The sequence below is a fragment of the Larimichthys crocea genome, chromosome XIX (genome assembly GCF_000972845.2).
Source record: "Larimichthys crocea isolate SSNF chromosome XIX, L_crocea_2.0, whole genome shotgun sequence".
NCBI lineage: Eukaryota > Metazoa > Chordata > Actinopteri > Sciaenidae > Larimichthys > Larimichthys crocea.
This window is the reverse complement of record NC_040029.1, coordinates 12,537,733-12,558,776: the sequence shown is the minus strand read 5'-3', so window position 1 is coordinate 12,558,776 and position 21,044 is coordinate 12,537,733. Positions and strand designations below refer to the sequence as shown.

General features: G+C 40.5%; 2 long non-coding RNA genes across 2 annotated transcripts in view; both read right to left on the bottom strand.

Moving 5' to 3' along the window:
* Window positions 1-13,125: 13,125 nt before the first annotated feature.
* Window positions 13,126-15,121, bottom strand: LOC109139592 (uncharacterized). The gene is made up of 3 exons (XR_003464236.1): window positions 14,584-15,121; window positions 14,324-14,492; window positions 13,126-13,863 (listed from the first exon to the last, which is right to left on the bottom strand). It is a non-coding gene; the product is annotated as an uncharacterized LOC109139592 (long non-coding RNA).
* A 2,923-nt stretch (window positions 15,122-18,044) lies between these two features.
* LOC113748295 (uncharacterized) overlaps window positions 18,045-21,044 on the bottom strand; it is an 8,455-nt gene continuing 5,455 nt past the window's right edge. Inside the window, exon 2 of the long non-coding RNA XR_003464237.1 lies at window positions 18,045-18,108. This is a non-coding gene — a long non-coding RNA (uncharacterized LOC113748295). The remainder of the gene's footprint in view (window positions 18,109-21,044) is intronic.

The following is a 21,044-nucleotide window of genomic DNA, read 5'->3' as shown; positions in this document are numbered from 1 at the left end:
GTTCCACAGAAGAAGCAGAAGAACTTCCTGGCTTTCAGGCTTTCCATTGCACAGGCCCTCTGCATGCAAGGCAAAGATCTGTTGGCCAAAAAAAGGGGGCGGCCCTCGTCTGATGTGAAGCGAGAGTTCCAGAAGAAGCAGTGCAGAGGCCCAACTAAGGCTATTCCCACACAAGATGTCCGTACTGATGCTGTGGGTCACTGGCCGCAAATCGGCAGTGTGCGGCAACGCTGCAAATTCCCTAAGTGCACGGGCCACACTAGCATCAAGTGTAACAAATGTGACGTTAACCTGTGCCTAAACAAGAACAGAAACTGCTTCTGTGCCTTCCACGAGTGAGGAAAAAAAAAACATTCTCTCTCGCCCAGCTCGCAGCACTAATAAAGAAGGGGACTGACATTGAAAGCTAAAGAGATTGGATGTGAGGATAAGTATGTAGCATCTCCCTCCCTACTTCAGCTGCTCTCTCTGCATTAACTGGGCCATCTCTTGTGCTTGTGAATCCTGTTGAGAAAGACACAAGCAACTCCTTATCTCGATCTTGGTCAAATGGGTTGATCTCCTCAAACCATTTGAGGACAAGTTCAATCACTTCAGCATCTCGCTTCATTTGTATTTTGGCAAGGTCTCTGTGGAGTGGACCATGTTTCTTGACACCTTCCTCCATGTGCTGGTTGACATTGGAGAAGTGGTTGAGGGTAAGCACCCAGTACCTGTGACAAGAATCACTATTTCTCATCCTCCCTCTGCTCTGCTCTGTCCACCTTCTGACTTGGCTGCCTTCATTAATATCTGCTCAATACAGATGTCACACCAGGTGCCAGACCAATCATGGCTAGAGTAACGGACAACATGGTTCCCATGGGCAGTAAGACTTTTAAAGGTTTCCTTGTAAGCAGGCAAAGTTTCGAGTTGCTTCATGAGTTGACAGTACAACCGCGCCCCCTTGGCGTATTGATGATGCCCCGCAGCTGCAAAGATGTCTAGCATCCTAGTGACAATGCAGGACAGGTGCCCATTGTGGTCTGCATGCCGTTGAGTTCTGATGAAGATCTCGATGACATCTACCATGTAGTAGTACTGCACTTAGAGTGCAGGCGTTCTTCCTCCTTTGGCAAGTCTTTTGAAGATTTCTTCAAACCTCCGTTCAAACACTACAGCAACTGGATCTGTGTGTCTGGCTCCCATTTTCCCATCAGCTACCTTCTCCATCAAGGTCCTCATTTCACCAAGCCCCTCCTCAGTGAAGGCATGTTTCATGATGTGCTGATAGATGGCTGCATCAATTAGGAGGTGAGCACAGATTGCCTTATCAAAACATCCTCCATCCAGGATGTGGTTGGCTATCGTATTCCCTGGATAGATCAGCTGGATCAGCTCTAGTAGTCTGGAATCCTCCATGATATTACCCAAGGATCCAAAGTAGGATAATATTCGTGAATAATGGCTGAAAATGCAGTGAGTGGGAAAAGTGGGGGTGGCTGTTTTTGCACTAAGGAGTGGTTTTGGTGAAAAACTAATGCTTGCAATTAACTCAGAATCATGAAAATCCCCTAGTTTGACCCCTCACAAGTTACTTAAAGCCAAATTTAACATTGTCGATTTTTCAAAAATCGGTTACAGGTACCCCAACTTTGAGCAATTTTTTAGGAGGTTTCCCACGGGAGTTGAATTTCAACATTTTAAGACACTTTCCTAAACACAACTGTGAAGAAATTTCTTGGTAAGGATTTAGTTCCCAGATTTTCATATGTTGCCCTCACTATGTGTTATTGTTATCTCATTATTGACCATTATGCCTACCAAAATTTCTATTTATTTTTTGTGCAAAAGTGAAATTAATAATCTCAACATTATTTACCATCTACTTAAAGGCAAAAACACACATAAAACATTTTTTATATACAGCTATATAAATTCAGGCGTTAAGGGGTTTTAATTATTTTGTAAGTTTTCCTTTAATTAATAATGTTTATGATGATAATAAAACACAGGATAAAGTTTATAGGCAAATAAAAAAACTTTTATTAAGTAATTGAGAACTCTTTATAGAAAACTTAAATTTCCCTTTTGGGATGGTAATCTGCGTTTGCAATTAACAAACTTTTTCAATTTGAAATGTACTGAGTAAGCTGTGCAAATAAATAAACAAAAGAAAATACTCCTACTGGATCTCTGTCTTTTTGCTCTCCTGTGTCCTAGAAATTATCCTCTGAGGGTCCCATTTTGGAACCTGTCCCCTTGTTGAGAACTACAGATTTATAGGTTTTCTTTCCCAACTTTTGCTGCAGGTGAGCTTTACTAAGACAGAGCTGGTGGCAGAGTTTGTGCTTGGTTCAGGAGCTGACACTAAGGTCTTGTTCACTGACTGCAATTCAGTGATCAGTCATTTTTTCTCAGCTTCAACATTTGCCATATCACAGAACCCGAGGCTTTTAAATCTTGTGTCCGGGAATGTGCTGACAGCAAGACCATAAAAGGTTTCTGTAAGGGCCATTAAGGGCCAGTTAAGCAATAGTAATTTAAGTTAAAACAGTTAAAAACTATTGATGATGGCTTGATTGTGAGTCATACCGGGTTTAGTGTGTTAGTTTTAAATACACAATTAGTAATGTGTAAACGGTTAAAAAGAACATTTTCTAAGTGGTAACTATGGCAGAACATAGGGAAGCAATACAGTCTTTTGACCGTGCGTCAGACTTTGTAATTTACTTTGTTGTTTTTGAGTAAAAGTTTTAAAAGACAAAGGAAGTTGTCATGTCTCATCGCTCGCGTGTAAAAAATCTAGAACTGGTACAATAAAGAAAGGAGAGATAACGGAGTGCCATCAGAGTTTCAATGGCTCTGAAACGGTGCTGGCATTGTGAAGCCAGCTCAGCAGCTAGCTTGATACCTTGGCTTTCAGCAATATTTCAGCATATTGCCACCATTATCTGTGATTACAGCATGAACTTTGGCAGTTATGCCCCATTCATCAGTGATTCTTTTTAGTACTGAGCAAATGTTGTCAGCACTGTGTTTTCCTGAAAAACTACTGGTTTCTAAGACATATGCTTGCATTTGCCAGTTCTCATCAATGACTGTTTGCAGCATCGAGAACTGTTTTCATTTTTGAGCGACACTCTTCATCCAGTGCTGGTGTTTTTCTCTCCCATTAAATTTTTCCTACTTGGAATCTTATAGCAATGATCGAGTATCTTTATAAAATATCTAAAACCCTCATCTTCAACCACAGACACAGGGTGTATATCCTTAACGATCATTTCAGCCAGACTCCTTGTGATATCCATAGCTTGTTGGGAATCCTCCAGGTGAAATAAAAAATGATTGATATGATTTTGCATAGGGGGGGAGTTGTACAGAAGAGAAACTAAAACTTAAGAATCTATCTCATCACACAAGTATCGATCAATACCCAATACCAACGTTAGTATCGATACTACTGATATTTTAAATCAATCCGCCCCAAGTTCATGCTACAGTGATAAATCACCAGTTAAGTTATTAATTAGAGTATTTAGTAAGAATCATGCAATGCTAATTTCTTCATCTCAAACAATGTACTGAAACTACATCTAACAACACTGGTGTGTATACCACAACAAAACATGTGAATGTCTCAGTGACTTGTCATGTGACCTTGACCATCGATCGTAGCTCGACTAGACATCTCATGCTGTTCACAAGTGGACTTATTCCAACCTGCTGATGACACTCTGTGACACTCAGCGCTCAGTGGTTACTTACCTCTGAGTACGTCCTGTTTGAAGCCTCACACTGACCAGGTACTGCTGATGGATGTTAGGCGTCGTCTTGTCATGATGTCAGAATGTGAACAGTGTGATGAAGAGGACTGTTTCAATACAAACTCAGTCATTGAAGCAGAACATTTAGTGGAACATTCATGGATCACACACTTTTTTTTTTTTTAATCACCTTGTTAGACAACAGCATGTTCTGCAGTAAGTACTGCAACACTGAACAGTTGGACATTTCAAAAATTTAGAGAAGGTTAAATGAAGTTCACCTGAAAAGGGTAAAGTGCATTTTAGGTGTTTCATCTGAAAGCTGAATATCCTGAACTTTTTGTGAGTAGTGCATGTTTCAAGAGGTGCGTATCAGGACCTCTGCTTACTATTATCTTGACTTTGTTTCTGTTGTACTAACTTATGCGACTTTAGTGACAATTTTCATGCATACAAATTGTGTGTTACAGCAAATGTAAATGTAAATGGACTGTACTTATATAGCACCTTTCGAGTCTTCCAACCACTCAAAGCTCTTTACACTACATATCTCATTCACCCATTCACACACATTCACACACTGATGGCATTGGCTGCCATGCAAGGTGCCAACTGCTCATCAGTTTGAGGAGCTAAGCATTCATATGCATCTAATGGCACAGCCTTCGGAGCAATTTGGGGTTCAGTATCTTGCCCAAGGACACTCCGACATGCAGACCACCATCTTCTGATTAGTGGACAACCCACTCTACCTCTGAGCCACAGCCACCCCGCAGTATTACAATTGGCATGACAATGTAGTATGAAAATCAGTTTTATGTAGAAGATCACTGTTGGTCATCATTTGTTTTTGGGGCAGTTGGCAAAAGAAGAGAGGTTGAAACATTGCAGTATAAAGGTGTAAGAAACTCTGTAAGACAATGATGGTTACAGGAAGTCTTTGATTTTAGCTGTTTTTTTTGTTTTTTTTTGCAAAGGCTTGAGAGTGCCAATCATTTTTTCAGTCTAACACGTGATCCTGACAGGTACTGGGACAGTTTCTTCGCGTCATATTCTGTGACATTGTTTTTCTTTGTGCAGCCTCTTGCGCAACCATTGGCAGCACATAAACAAGATGCCACAACTTACTGTGGCTGCTTGTGTAAAAACGGGATTTACACTGTTTGATCAACAGTTATAAACTGTTCTACAGGAACACTTGATACTATTATCTTGACTTTGTTTCTGTTGTACTAACTTATGCGACTTTAATGACAATTTTCATGCATACAAATTGTGTGTTACAGCAAATGTAAATGTAAATGGACCGTACTTATATAGCACCTTTCTAGTCTTCCGACCACTCAAAGCTCTTTACGCTACATATCTCATTCACCCATTCACACACATTCACACATTGATGGCATTGGGTGCCATGCAAGGTGCCAACTGCTCATCAGTTTGAGGAGCTAAGCATTCATACGCATTCACATGGCACAGCCTTCAGAGCAATTTGGGGTTCAGTATCTTGCCCAAGGACACTCCGACATGCAGACCACCATCTTCTGATTAGTGGACAACCCACTCTGCCTCTGAGCCACAGCCACCCCGCAGTATTACAATTGGCATGACAATGTAGTATGAAAATCAGTTTTATGTAGAAGATCACTGTTGGTCATCATTTGTTTTTTGGGCAGTTGGCAAAAGAAGAGAGGTTGAAACATTGCAGTATAAAGGTGTAAGAAACTCTGTAAGATAATGATGGTTACAGGAAGTCTTTGATTTCAGCAGTTTTTTTGCAAAGGCTTGAGAATGCCAATAATTTTTTCAGTCTAACACGTGATCCTGACAGGTACTGGGAAAGTTTCTTCGCGTCATATTCTGTGACATTGTTTTTCTTTGTGCAGCCTCTTGCGCAACCATTGGCAGCACATAAACAAGATGCCGCAACTTACTGTGGCTGCTTAAACACGTGATTTCCATTGTTTGATCAACAGTTATAAACTGTTCTACAGGAACACTTGATACTATTATCTTGACTTTGTTTCTGTTGTACTAACTTATGCGACTTTAGTGACAATTTTCATGCATACAAATTGTGTGTTACAGCAAATGTAAATGTAAATGGACCGTACTTATATAGCACCTTTCGAGTTTTCCGACCACTCAAAGCTCTTTACGCTACATATCTCATTCACCCATTCACACACATTCACACACTGATGGCATTGGCTGCCATGCAAGGTGCCAACTGCTCATCAGTTTGAGGAGCTAAGCATTCATACACATTCACATGGCACAGCCTTCAGAGCAATTTGGGGTTCAGTATCTTGCCCAAGGACACTCCGACATGCAGACCACCATCTTCTGATTAGTGGACAACCCACTCTACCTCTGAGCCACAGCCACCCCGCAGTATTACAATTGGCATGACAATGTAGTATGAAAATCAGTTTTATGTAGAAGATCACTGTTGGTCATCATTTGTTTTTGGGGCAGTTGGCAAAAGAAGAGAGGTTGAAACATTGCAGTATAAAGGTGTAAGAAACTCTGTAAGATAATGATGGTTACAGGAAGTCTTTAATTTCAGCTGGGTTTTTTTTCTTTTGCAAAGGCTTGAGAGTGCCAATCATTTTTTCAGTCTAACACGTGATCCTGACAGGTACTGGGAAAGTTTGTTCAGGTCATATTCTGTGACATTGTTTTTCTTTGTGCAGCCTCTTGCGCAACCATTGGCAGCACATAAACAAGATGCCGCAACTTACTGTGGCTGCTTAAAAACGTGATTTCCATTGTTTGATCAACAGTTATAAACTGTTCTACAGGAACACTTGATACTTTATCTTGACTTTGTTTCTTTGTACTAACTTATGCGACTTTAGTGACAATTTTCATGCATACAAATTGTGTGTTACAGCAAATGTAAATGTAAATGGACCGTACTTATATAGCACCTTTCTAGTCTTCCGACCACTCAAAGCTCTTTACACTACATATCTCATTCACCCATTTACACACATTCACACACTGATGGCATTGGCTGCCATGCCAGGTGCCAACTTCTCATCAGTTTGAGGAGCTAAGCATTCATACACATTTACATGGCACAGCCTTCAGAGCAATTTGGGGTTCAGTATCTTGCCCAAGGACACTCTGAACATGCAGACCCACAACATCCACAACAGATCACTGTTGGCCATCATTTGTTTTTGGGGCAGTTGGCAAAAGAAGAGAGGTTGACAAACATTGCAGTATATAAGGTGTAGTCGGTTCCTTATATCAATTTGACTTTAGTGGGATTTTTTTGGGGGATTATGTAAATTATACATTTATGGAAAGGTCATTGTATAAGGAGTCAGAAAATCAATGTTTGCATTTTTTCAGATGTCTCTGTGGCGGCCATATTGAACGTTTAAAATGGCCGCCGTAAAACTTAAATGTTGATATCTGAGCTTCTGAAAAAAGCTGGAATGTTGATTTTAACTGCTAAACCCAATTTTCAGGGTCAGGGAATCAAATAGTGCAAGTTACTTCACCCATATTAACCCTTTAATGCATGAATAGGTAAAAATTGACACTGCATGGTTGTCTTTTGCAATATAACCTGCACAATGTGATCCGCAAGCCTGCATCCCAGATGAGTATGTACAACAGATCTTGAATGCTGATGTCACTGGCCCAAAGTTGTATGGAAGCTATGTGTCAAAGCGTATCAATGGAGATGTCAGCCTCTGGGCCCTGTGAAGAAAGAGAACAACAAGATGTTCCTGTCTGGGAACAAGAAGATGCAGTGAAACTCAGAGACAATACTGTGGATTTGAAGGAGACCCAGGACCTGTTTGCAAGGCTGATGGTACTTGCCAGATCAAACCGAGACATTGACTACAAAGAGGCCATAGGAAACTATGAATTCACTCTACACCAAGGGCATTGTTCGCTCTGATGGAACAATTCTGCCCTGCCATGACAAGTCAAAGTTAATACATCTACTTGAGAAGCTGACCAAAGAAGATAAGCCGACAGAAGTTGGGAGTTCTACTCACCAAGATGCAGTGGATACAGGGACTCCAGACCTCACATCTAGTGATCAGCCAAGTCGGAAGTAAAGCACTGGTAGACGGTATGGTGCTTGTGCAGAAGCTGAGCAAAAAACCAGCAACTGTATTGACCGTCAAGGATCTGGTCTGCTATGTGACTGATGCAACTAACAAGAGATTATGATGAAGTCATCCTCGTCTTTGACACACTACAGGGCAGATTCTCTGAAGAATTGAACTAGAAATAAAGAAGACAAGGAAAATCTTCTTCAGTATCAAGTCAGAGATGACACCAATATCAAACACATCCCACTGAGCAGATTCCTCTCCCATGACAGACTAAGAGTGATCTGCGGAATATCTTTGCTAACAAAAATCTGGAGTACAACAAGAGATCCTCCAAGCTGATCTCACATCTGCTTCTGGGATACTAGGAGCAACAAAGACCTTGTCTTTCAGGAAAATAACCATGAAGAAGCAGACACACTGCTGATCCACCAGGCTGTTCTGGCTTCACAGCGAAACCCACATGATGCACAGTTGGTGTTTTTCTCACCAGATACAGATGTTTTAGTGCTAGTCACAGCAAACTATGATATCATGTTGAAGAAACCGTCCATTTCTTGGCCTCTGGTGTTGTGCAGATCGAACCACTGTGGCGAGCTATAGGCAAAGAAAGGCGAAGGCTTTGCCAGCCTTTCATGCATTTATGGGGCAGACACACAGGAAGGTTCTCCCGCATAGGTAAGGCAACCTGGCTGCAGGTTTTCTCAATGCAGATGAACATATTGTCAAAGCTCTGCAGATGCTTTTGGATGAAGCACATGTCACGGAAGGAACGGTGTCAACCCTGGAACACTTTACATGTGCAGCTTACTCACCCAAGGGGATCAACATCAAGGCAATCCCTCAACTGCGATGGCATCTCTTTTGCAAAAATAGGGCAGAGAGTGACAAGCTCCCTCCAACACTTGGAGCTCTGAAGCAGCACATCTTGGAGTCCATGTCCAAACAAGAGTATGGGCACAGGCAGCCATTGCTCTGCAGGACCCACAGCTGGATCCTCTGCAAAATGGGATACTTCAAAGACTCGGATGGCATGCTCAAGCCAGTGACCACAGAGTTCTTCCCAGCCCCAAAGGCCATCCTTGAGTTGGTTCTATGCAAGTGCAAATCAGATTGCTCTTCTGGGAGGTGCTCCTGCAGAGCTAAGGACTTAGCCTGTACTGACATGTGTCAGTGCAGCAGCCAGTGCCAGAACGATGACGATTCCCAAGCCATAATATATGAAAGCGATGATGATGATGATGATGATGATGATGATGATGATGATGATGTATAGAAACTGTCTAATTAAAAAGGATGGATATACCGTGGTCTAAATGTGCATGTCAACATCCAGCATTCAAGTTTTGTGTTAGCTCATGTTAAACTCTTCAATAAAAGGTTCTCTGAGTTATCTGACCAACTGCTTGCAATGTGCATAGTTTGTTTTACCCATATTGTGGATGTATTGCAATGGAATGATGAAAAAAAAAACATGGTTTTGTAGTAAAATGGAATATGGAAGGTAAACAACTTCTTATTATAAGGAAATTACAAGAAAACAACCATACAGTGTCATTTTTTACCTATTCATGCATTAATGGGTTAATATGGTAAAGTGGAACTTGCACTATTTGATTCTCTGACCCTGAAAATGTGGGTTTAGCAGTTAAAATCAACATTTCAGCTTTTTCAGAAGCCGAGATATCACAAATTAAAGTTTTACGGCGGCCATTTTTTAAAAGTTCAATATGGCCACCACAGAGACATCTGAAAAAATGCAACCATTGATTTTCTGACTCCTTATACAATAATCTTTCCAAAAATGTATAATTTACATAATCCCCCCAAAATTCCCACTGAAACATATATGGAACCGGACTAGTGTAAGAAACTCTGTAAGACAATGATGGTTACAGGAAGTCTTTGATTTCAACAGTTTGTTTGTTTTTTGCAAAGGCTTGAGAGTGCCAATCATTTTTTCAGTCTAACATGTGATCTTGACAGATACTGGGAAAGTTTCTTCACGTCATATTCTGTGACAATGTTTGTCTTTGTGTAGCCTCTTGTGCAACCATTGACAGCACTTACTGTGGCTGCTTAAAAACGGGATTTCCATTGTTTGAGCAACAGTTATAAACGGTTCTCCAGGAACACTTGATGCCAGTGGAGTTCTCCATACCCAAAAGGAAAAACAAGCAGGTAAATATTTGATACTACTTCATTTTGAATTCAAAATGTTCTGAACTGAAATGATCACTGAGAAAGTTGAGTTTGTGATTCTTTGTGGCTCAGCTGTGAAAGTCGGACGAGCAGGACGATGAGACAATTATTTCAAGTAAAAATGTTGACAGAAAAACAGACAGTGGAAGAAAAAGTGATGACAGATATGAAGATCCAAGTGTGATTGAAGGTGAATGGATTCTATTTAAAAATCGATAGATCTGATGATGTAGCTGCTGACTGTAAACATGTAAATCTGACACACTGGACATCCATAACATGAATTAGACCTGTCCTTATTGCTACAGCATGGCAACAAATCGTGGAACTGAAGATACTAAATGTTTGTATATTTATTCATAAAAACTGACCAGACAGAGAGAACAAGGGAAAGAAGGAAGGAAAGACATTTGATTTAAAATGAGTTTCTTCTTTGTCCTGTGCGGATCTACACCTCACTGTAGAGGTGGTGGTGGTGGTGGTGGTGTGTGTGTGTGTGTGATAAAATGTTGTGCACCATCACTTGAACTAAACGACATTTTTGAATATTCATTGTGTCTTAGACAGTGATCAACTCTGCAGGAAGAGACAAAGATGAAGGCCTTCCAGCTCGCTGCTGTCCTCCTGCTCGTCTGCATCGGCAGCGGTCAGTCTGCTCACAGAGTGAAGTTTGAATGGGTGAAATGAAATAGGTCAAATGTGGCATGCGGTGTTTCGTAAAGGTGGAATGCATAACTCTAAACTGAACTGTTGTTTTTCCAGCAGAGGCTCTGACGTGTAACCGCTGTGTTCCACGGAGATCTGGTGTATCTTGCTACACCACTGAGGAACGCTGCAGCAGACCAGACGATGTCTGTGGCTCAGTCTTCTGTCCGACATACTGTGAGTGACAGCTGATGAGTGAACCATGCCCTGACTCCTGCTCTGTAGTTATCACACAAAGATGAGACTGATAACAATCCCATGTCAAGTACTTCACTAAAACTAACTACAAGTCATTAGATTTGATTCCATTTAGTATGTAGACACCAGTTCACCTCCTAGGCACTCCTCAGATGCCCTTGACATCTCTCCATACATCAGATGACCTGCATGTAAGATATAATGTAATCTAAGTTTGTTGCTTACAGTGATGTCTTGTTTTTCTGTTTACTGCAGGGCCCTTGTATTTCAGAAGGTGCATGAAGAGAGGGGATGGCCTAATTCTCCAGTCCCTTCTTAAATGTCATGTCTATACATGTTCCACTGACCGCTGCAACTGAGATGGCGATCTGAAACCTCAACATGTCTGCAGAAATAACTCGACTTCCTGCTGGGTCATTGGCTGAACGAGATCTCCTCTTGTTGTGAAGACACATTACAGCAGTTTACATAACATAACACGGTTTTTCTCTACGGTTTTTGATTTCTTTTTTTTTTCTTTAACATGACATCTTTCTTTGTGTTTATATGACACAACATATAAAGTTAAAATCTATATTTCTACACTCAAACAGCTCAAAATGAATAGACCACTGTCATGTGATCACTCAGTCAATACTGAGGTGTCTGCACATAGATGCATAGTAACATACCAGTGCTGATACTATTATATACATATGGGTTATATGAAGATACTTGCTTAGTCATGGGTTGTTGACTCCCCCTTGACCAATGCCAGCTCAGAGGTTATTAGGAAGGGGGTGCCAGAGAGCCACCAGGTCGGCGCCACTGCCAGATGTATAAATAAGATAATGACTTCTTCTAAATGGATGGATAAGGGGCAGGTCAAAGGTTAAGCCTTCGCGTTGTCTTTCCTGGCAAACGAATTTCTTTTGTCTATCTGTTCCTTTGACTTAAGTGACTTCATTGTATGTTTTGGCGCGAGCTATTTTAATTGTATGGCTTGGGGGTATAACCTACCTATATAAGGGCTTGTCCCGCATAGGTCGGGAGAGTCTCATCATTCGGCCAGGAGCTCTCCAAGTAACATTTTACTTGCTACGATGCCGAACTAATAAACTTGTTATACAACTAAGACAGTGTCGGCGGAGTTTCTCTTCAAACATCTTCAACTGCATCACCACAGAATATACAACAATACGTTCCTTGTTCATTCTACTTTTGCAACACAGCTAGAAAGTCTGTTATGTTGAAATGAGTCCTGAACAGTCAGCGCGTGCACACACATACGCAGGGACACAGTTCAGACTGAGCACCAGGTAACCAGGTAAGAAGCCATCCTCAAACTTTACAGTCCGTTAAATCTTCAGCTGCATACTTTGTGATGTCACCGCTCTTTTAATATTGTTTACTGTGTAAGTTTGTACAGTTATTTCAAGCTTCTGACATCTGTGATCTGTAATGTTGTGTGGAAAGAGGTTTTCTGTGCTTATCTGACAACGCCCTGTGACAACACCCTGTGTGACTGAAGACAATTTCAACAAATAAAACACATTTTCCTACCCTATCTTTAATATGCTACTATAAATAATGAATTCCACCGATGAGCATTATACATGGTGATTGTACAAGTTCAGTTAAACTGCGATGACCCAGTGTCTTCTCGGAAATGGACTTTACTGTTGCTTTACCCACTGCGCAAGTCATTTCTCGACGTCGAAATCAGGTCACCTGAAGGTGCAGAATGAAAGTTTTTTTTACGTCTTTTTCGGACGTCATATGGAGGTCCGATTCTGACGTCCTGCTGACCTCCAGTTTGGACGTTCACCTGACGCACAAATTCAGTCGAAATTGCACGTCCAAACCTGTCTCCTGAAGGTGCAGAATGAAAGTTTTTTTACGTCTTTTTTTGGACATCATATTGACGTCCAATTCTGACGTCTTGGAGACCTTTTCGAAGTTTTTATGACGTCTTTTTCTGTACGTGGTCTACACTGTAAAACACTACACTGTCAAAAGAGCACCAGCATTGCTGATTTTACGGTTAATTATTGTGTTTGAATCCATAATGTTCTGTAAAACAACAGGTTTTTACCCCTGGGAAAAAAACTTGTTTTGCTTAAAAATTAACATTAAAACATTAAAGAAAATTACAGTTTGTGCCATGAAATACAAAAGGATTAAATGTAAATTTAAGTGTGCAAATTTACTTGGTAAAATTGTCAATCGATTAGAGCAGAAAAACAATAAGTTACCATTTTTGTCTAATGGTGAAAACATGGGAAACTATAAGCACATTGTACATAAAACATCCAAAAACCAAACTTTTTCATTGTAATTTTTCATTTAATGAACACTTGTGAGGCTGTACAAACTTATCACAACACTGTGTACACACCGAATACACAGAACATGCTACATGAAATTGACATAAATGCACAGTAATAAGAACTTTCTAACAGATGTGGGCAGCACTGTATCTTTTCTGAAATAGCAAGTAAAAGCTAAAATGCTACTGACTGTTCTTGCTGTTCAGATCTTTTAACTTGTAACAGTAAAATCACCACAGGTTCATTAAGCCGTGACAGTGGTGCAGCATAAAACCAGAACCCTGCTTTTTGTTTGTGTTATCAGTGTTATCTGCTATTTATATATACACACATATAAAAAAGTCTCCAACATAAACAACCACCTCACCTCATTTGCAAGGCTGTACATGAAGATGGAAAAAAATGTACACATCTTACACTGTGTACACTCATACATACTGTAACATTACAACAACATTACACCTCACATCACATGACTCACGAAGTATGGTCCACTCAAGTCCACTCATGGTCTGCAAGGTCATCGATGAGTGTGAGGACTCCTGGGTTCACAGCAAAGACATCCTCCTTTTGCTGTGCTCAACTTTCGTTCCTCTCTCCGGATTTATTGAAAAGAAACACCTTGAAGGAAAGAAGAAAGGATAAATATTACAGGGTCTAATATGTTTTTAAATATCTTAACAGAAAGATACCACAAGATCCAGCTTCGTGGTGGACACTGTGGCAGAGAGGATGACTCTTTACACAGAACGTTCACCAGACAGAGGAGTGTGTTCAGTGACAGGCTTTTGCCCCTATCCTGCTGCACAAACAGACTGAAGAACTCTTCTGTCCCTATGACCATAAAAAATATACACTATAACACTGCTCAGCGACAGCATAGAAACAATAACACAAAACATTTGCAGTTTGTATTGGTACTGTTTCAATTATGTACATTTATATTTGGCACAGTATTTATTTCGATTTCAATTGTCTTTTGTATTTATTCTATTTCTGTATCTAATAACATTAGGATCTATATGGTGAATATTTTCTTTATCTTGCTGGTAAATATAGTATGTATGTATCTAAGAATTACCTCCGGAGGAACTCCAGTGTTGATCGCAGTCCCACTGGGTAGTGTATATTGAAGCAATAGTAACTGCCAAACACGAGGCAGATGGCACAGGGGAAGGCAGTGATGTGGTCGTTGACAATCTTCTGATCAATGCTCAACATGAAGCAGTCAGCAGTGAAGCAAGAGGACCCTGAGAATAAACAACGTGAACAAATATATATTACAGATCTGTGCATCTGTGTCAACCATTTAACTACATTGCAAACTTGGTTCAGACATACCACACACAATAAGGCAGGTTGTTGCTGGCACAGCCTCCATCTCAACCTCTTTTGGTCCGCCTGTGACTGTGTCTTCTGCATCTGGCACACTGGATTCTTGTGTGGTAGCACTTGCAGCACTCTGAGCATCTTCATTACCTGTTTCACAAATCACATTTTACAAACAATTTTTATGTTTTCTCGACGTGTGAGAGGTAAAGACAGATTTTACACTTAACACACGGGTGCACCTTCTCACAGGGCAGGTTACTTGGCGCCCCTCTACTATATGCTCCTTCAAGTGAACACCCAAAGCTTTTATCCCCTCACACTGCTGTTCACAAAGTGAAACTGTGCATTGGCATGATGACAATAGAAGTGCGCTTTTAATGCTGCATAACCAGTACACACCTGCTTGCAACTAGCTGCAACACACTTGAACATACACCTCGGTTCATTGCTATGCAGTTTGCAATGGAGAACAAATGCTTTAACAGATTTAACTGTTTCTGCACATACGTTACATGAATACATCTTAAACGCCACGGTTTGCATACAGCAAAAACAACGTTTTTTTCTCTCTTTTTTGTATTACTCTGCTACTCGCCTGACCACACCATTATACAAGGGTGAGAGACGGACAGACAGACAGACAGACAGACAGACAGAGAGACGAACGAACGACAGAACGAAGACGAGAGACAGACGTTCTCTCTAAATCTAAAGAATTGTTCGGTCTGTTTTCTCCATGTTCCAAGTCTTGTTCCTTTCTTCTGTCGTTAGACTTTCTTTTTCTGTTTTTTGTTCCTCTTATGTTTCTTTTTGTTCTTTCTTATTCCTTGTCTCTTCATATTATGCACTTTACTCACCATTCTCCTCCTCATCCCTGAAAAAACAGAAAACATGATCAGTGAACACAGTCAGTGTGACTTCATGCCAGTTAAGCAGAATCAAATTGGTTTTAAACAACCAAAAAGTCAGGAAGTCCAGCTTCTTTAAGGTGGCTTCACAAGATGTCGTCATCCATTAATTAACTTGAAAACTTCAAAATTCAGCAGTGACTCACAAATAAGAAATCTAATCATGGATGTTTGGTACCCACCACCACAAAACACTGAAATTCTTAGATGTTTAACTATAGACGACAACTTTCTCACTCAGTTCACTTCAACTTACTGGTAGGTGGGTCCGCAGAACGCTGCCTTGCTGACTGGGTCCTGTAAGGAGAACATAAAAATGTGGATGTTGATGTGATTCTTTCATTTCACATGTATCTGTAATAAACCTGCCATTACAGGATTGATGGTGTTCACAACCAGCATAACATTTTCACAGCCTTAATAAACTGATACAATTATTTAAGATCTATCTGCCTGAACCACACCAATTAATTAGCATGAGAGACAGACGAAACAAACAGACAGACAGACAGACAGAAGACAGGAGCAGCAGACAGTTTCTCTCTAAATCTGAAAGAATGTTGTGCCCGTCTGTTTTTCTTCCAAAGTTCAAGTTGCTTGTTCCTTTTCTTCTGTCGTTGACATTTTTTCTGTTTTGGTCCTCTTGTGTTTTCTTTTTGTTTTCTTTCCTTCATCTCATTGTCTCTTCATATTCTTCACCACTTACCACCTCATCCACCGCTCATCACCCTGAAAAACGGAAAAAACAGTGAATCAGTGAACACAGTCAGTGTCGACTATCATCCATTTGAACAGAATCAATTGTTTATCCCCAGTACAGGACATGTCACAAGCGCTTCTTTAAGGTGGACTTCACAGATTCTGTCATCCATTTATTACCTTGAGACTTTCAAGTTCAGCAGTGAGCTCACAAATAGAAACTGAATCAAATGTGAGTTTGTACCCCCACGCTACCAAACACTGACTTCTGACATTTAATATATCGAACGACAACCAGTTTCTCACCTCGTTCACTTCAACCTTACGGGTCAGTGGATGCCGCCCACTTAGGTGCTCGCTTCGTCACCTGGCCATGAGCAGTCCTTAAGGCATAAAATGGGGATGTTGATTGATTCTGTGCAATTCACATGTAATCGTGGAAAATAAACCTGCCAATTAAAGTGATATGGTTGGGGGTCACAACAAGCAGAACATGGGTCACCGTAAGCTTAAAACGGTAAGAGGCGCTTTTAACAATCCGGGCATCAGAGCTTCTAAGTGGCGACACAATCTGGCGCCGAGGGAGGCAAGAGGTGAGGTACAGAAACGAACAATTGCCACCACTCACACTGAAAGGATAAGAACAACAATGCACACTTCCTCAGACGGAGTGGCAGCAGACCGGTTATGGATGCCATGTGCATAGGAGACAGACGGAGTGATTGATTCTTTCATAGAATCTGGAAATGCTCATACAGTATTGTGGTCACACCCATGACTATTTCACTAAAAGCTAACGTTATACTACGCGAACACTACATGAGGAGAAACGCCACAACGCAAGGAACGAGCAAGAGAATACGTTCTCTAGTAAAAATGTTCACTTTTTTTCTCCCAAATGTGTCAAGTTCTTGTTCTTTCGTCTGTCCTGGTTTGACTTTCTTTTCTGGTTTTTGTCTCTTTGTGTTCTTTTTGTTCTTTCTTCTCTTTTGCTCTTCATATTCAGTCACTTTACTCACCTTCATCCTCCTCAGCCCTGAAAAACAAGAAAACAACAGTGAATCGCAGTGAACACAGTCAGTGTCGGATTCATCCAGGTGAACAAAGCAAATTGTTTAACAACCAGTCAGGAAGTCACAGCTTCTTTAGGTGGACTTCACAGATTCTGTCATCCTTATTAACTAAACTTTCAAATTCCGGCAGTGAGCTCACAAATAGAAATTAATCAAATGTGAGTTTGTACCCACCACCTACAAACACTGAAATTCTAGATGTTATATAGACCGACAACATTTCTCACTCAGTTCACTTCAACTTACTGGGGTAGGTGGCTCCTCCTCAGCATGGTCTGTCCTCTGACCTGTTGGAGAAACATAAAATGTGGATGTGATTATTCTGATACTCCTGTCCCCCTCCTTGGAGACTGTAAAACAACAAGCCATCTAGTTCAATGTAGCTCTCGAAGATGAATCATTTTCTTCGGGATCACTATACAAAGGTGGCTACCTCCTTAGGTATCTGCCTTAGACTCCTGTAAGGAAGACATAAAATGTGGATGTTGACTGATTCCTCATTCACAGCTAATCTGTAATAACCTGCTCATTACAGTGATTGTTGGGGTAGTTCACAACCAGCATGAACTTTTCATAGCCTTAATAACCCTGGATCAATTATTGTCTCTCTGCTTGCCTGAACAACACCATTTAATGAAACAGACAGAGACAGCAGAAGACAGAAGACAGACAGACAGCAAAGACGAGAAAGAGGTTCTCTAATCTAAAGAATGTTGCTCTGTTTTTCTCCAATGTTCAAGTCTTGTTCTTTCTTCTGTCGTTGACGTCTTTTCGTTTTTGTTTCTTTTTGTTCTTTCTTCATTCTTTGTCTCTTCATATTCATTCACTTTACTCACCTTCATCCTCCTCATCCCCTGAAAAACAGAAAACAGTGAATCAGTGAACACAGTCAGTGTCGACTTCATCCATGTTGAACAGAATCAAATTGTTTTAACAACCAGTCAGGAAGTCACGCTTCTTTAAGGTGGAACTTCACAGATTCTGTCATCCATTATTAACTTGAAACTTTCAAATTCAGCAGTGAGCTCACAAATAGAAATCTAATCAAATGTGATTTGTACCCAACCACCTACAAAACACTGAAATTCTAGATGTTTTAATAGACACCAAATTCTTCTCACTCAGTTCACCTGTCAACTTACTGGTAGGTGGCAGCCATTAGCTGGGCTGCTGCGTGCATGGCTGATCCATGTTCCGCTGTAGGAGACATAAAAATGTGGATGTTTGACATGATTCTTTCATTCCAATGTAAATCTGTAATAAACCTGCTCTTACAGTGGATTGTTGGTGTTCACAACCAGCATGAACATTTTCATCGCCTTAATAACACTGATACACATTATTAGCTACTCTGCCCTGAACCACACCATTTACATGAGCAGACAGACAGACGACAGACGACAGACGGCCGACAGTTTTTCTCTCTAATCGAAAGACTGTTGCCGTCTGTTTTTCTCCAATGTTCAAGTTCTTGTTCTCTCTTCTGTCGTTTGACTTCTTTTCTGTTTTTTGTCTCTTTGTTTCTTTTTGTTCGTTCTTCATTCTTTGTCTCTTCATATTCTTTCACGTTACCCCTTCATCCTCCTCATCCCCTGAAAAACAGAAAACAGTGAATCAGTGAACACAGTCAGTGTCGACTTCATCCATGTTGAACAAGAATCAATTGTTTTAACAACCAGTCAGAAGTCACAGCTTCTTTAAGGTGGACTTCACAAGATTCTGTCATCCATTATTAGACCTTGAGACTTTCAAATTCAGCAGTTGAGTTCACAATAAAAATCTAATAAATGTGAGTTTTGTACCCACCACTACAAAACACTGAAATTCCAGATGTTTAATAAAGACGACAACATTTCTCACTCAGTTCACTTCACTTACCTGAATTGCCGCCCCCTAGTCCTCTTCGTCCTTGACCCTGTATGGAAACATAAAATGTGGATGTTGACTGTATTTCTTTTTCATGCACATGGTAACTGTAATAAACCTGCTCATTAAGAGTGATTGTTGGTGTTCACAACCAGCATAACATTTTCATAGGCCTTAATAAACTGAACAATTATTTATCTACCGGCCGAACCAACACCATTATACATGAGAGACAGACAGACAGACAGACAGACAGACAGAAGCAAGAGTACAGACGACGACAGACGATACAGTTTCCATCTAAATCTAAAGAATATTTGCACTGTCTGTCTCCAAATGTTTGCAAGTTCTTGTATCTTTCTTCTGTCGTTGATTTCTTTTCTGTTTTTTTGTCCGCTTTGTTTCTTTTTGTTCTTTCTATTTTCTTTCTTCGTTTTCTTTGTCTCTTAATTTCTTCACTTTACTCAACCTTTTCATCCTCCTCAGCACCCCTGAAAAACAGAAAAACAGTGAATCAGTGAACACAGTCAGTGTCGAACTCATCCATGTTGAACAGATCAAATTGTTTTAAACACCAGGTCAGGAGTCACAGCTTCTTTAGGGGACGTCACAGATTCTGGTCATACATTATTAACGTAAACGTTCAAATTCACAGTGGAGGGCGCACAAATAGAAATCTAATCAAATGGGAGTTTGTACCCACCACCTACAAAACACCTTGGAAATTCTAGATTTAATATAGAGACAAACTTACGCTGAATTATGGCGCCCCTTAGTCCTCTTCCTTGACCTGTATGAGAACATAAAATGTGGATGTTGATTGATTCCTTTTATTCACATGTAATCTGTAAATACTGCTTCATTAAAGTGATTGTTGGTGTTTCACAACAGCATTGAACATTTTTCACAGCCTTAATACTGTACAATAATTATCTACTCTGCCTGACCCAACCCATTTTACATGAGAGCAGACAGACGACAACAGACATACAGACAGACGACAGGCAGACAGGCAGACAGACAGACAGAAGACAGTTTCTCTCTAAGCGAAAGATTGTTTTGCAAGTCTGTTTTTCTCCAAATGTGTAATTCTTGTTCTTTTTCCTTTCTGTCGTTGACTTTCTTTTCCTGTTTTTGTCTCTTTGTTCTTTTTGTTTCTTTCTTCTCATTCTTTGTCTCTCATATTCAAGTCCTTTACTCACCTTCATCCTCCTCATCCCCCTGAAAAACAAAAACATGAATCAGTGAACACAGCAGGGGGGGGGGGGGGGGGGGTCGACTCATCCATGTTGAAACAGATCAAATTGTTTTAACAACCGAGTCAGGAAGTCACAGTTCTTTAAGGTGGACTTCACAGATTCTGTCATCATTATTACCTTGAACCTTCAAATTCAGCAGTGAGCTTCACAAAAGAAATCTAAATCAAGGTGAGTTGTTAACACACCACCACAAAACACTGAAATTCCGATGTGTTAATATAGACGACACTTTCTCACTCAGTTCACTTCAACTTACTGGTAGGTGGCGCTCCAGCAGTCTCTTATCTGTATAGCCTACGGTTTTTTTCTCTCTTCCTGTCCTCTGAGGTACACACAGCAATCTTCAGTCCTTCCGAGATACAGTTCGGGAATTACGTGGTTCCTGATGCCTACTGTAATGAGCATAAAATGTGTATGTTTGATTGATTCTTTCATTCACATGTAATTGTAATAAACCTGCTCATTAAGTGATTGTTTTGGTGTTCACACCAGTCATGAAACATTTTCAGCCTAATTAACTGATACAATTATATTCTCCTCTGGCCTTGACCAACCCATTTAACATGAGAGACAGACAGACAGGCAGACAGACAGAAGACAGACAGACAGACAGACAGAAGACAGACGGACAGTACAACGACGACAGAAGACAGTTTTCTCTCAAA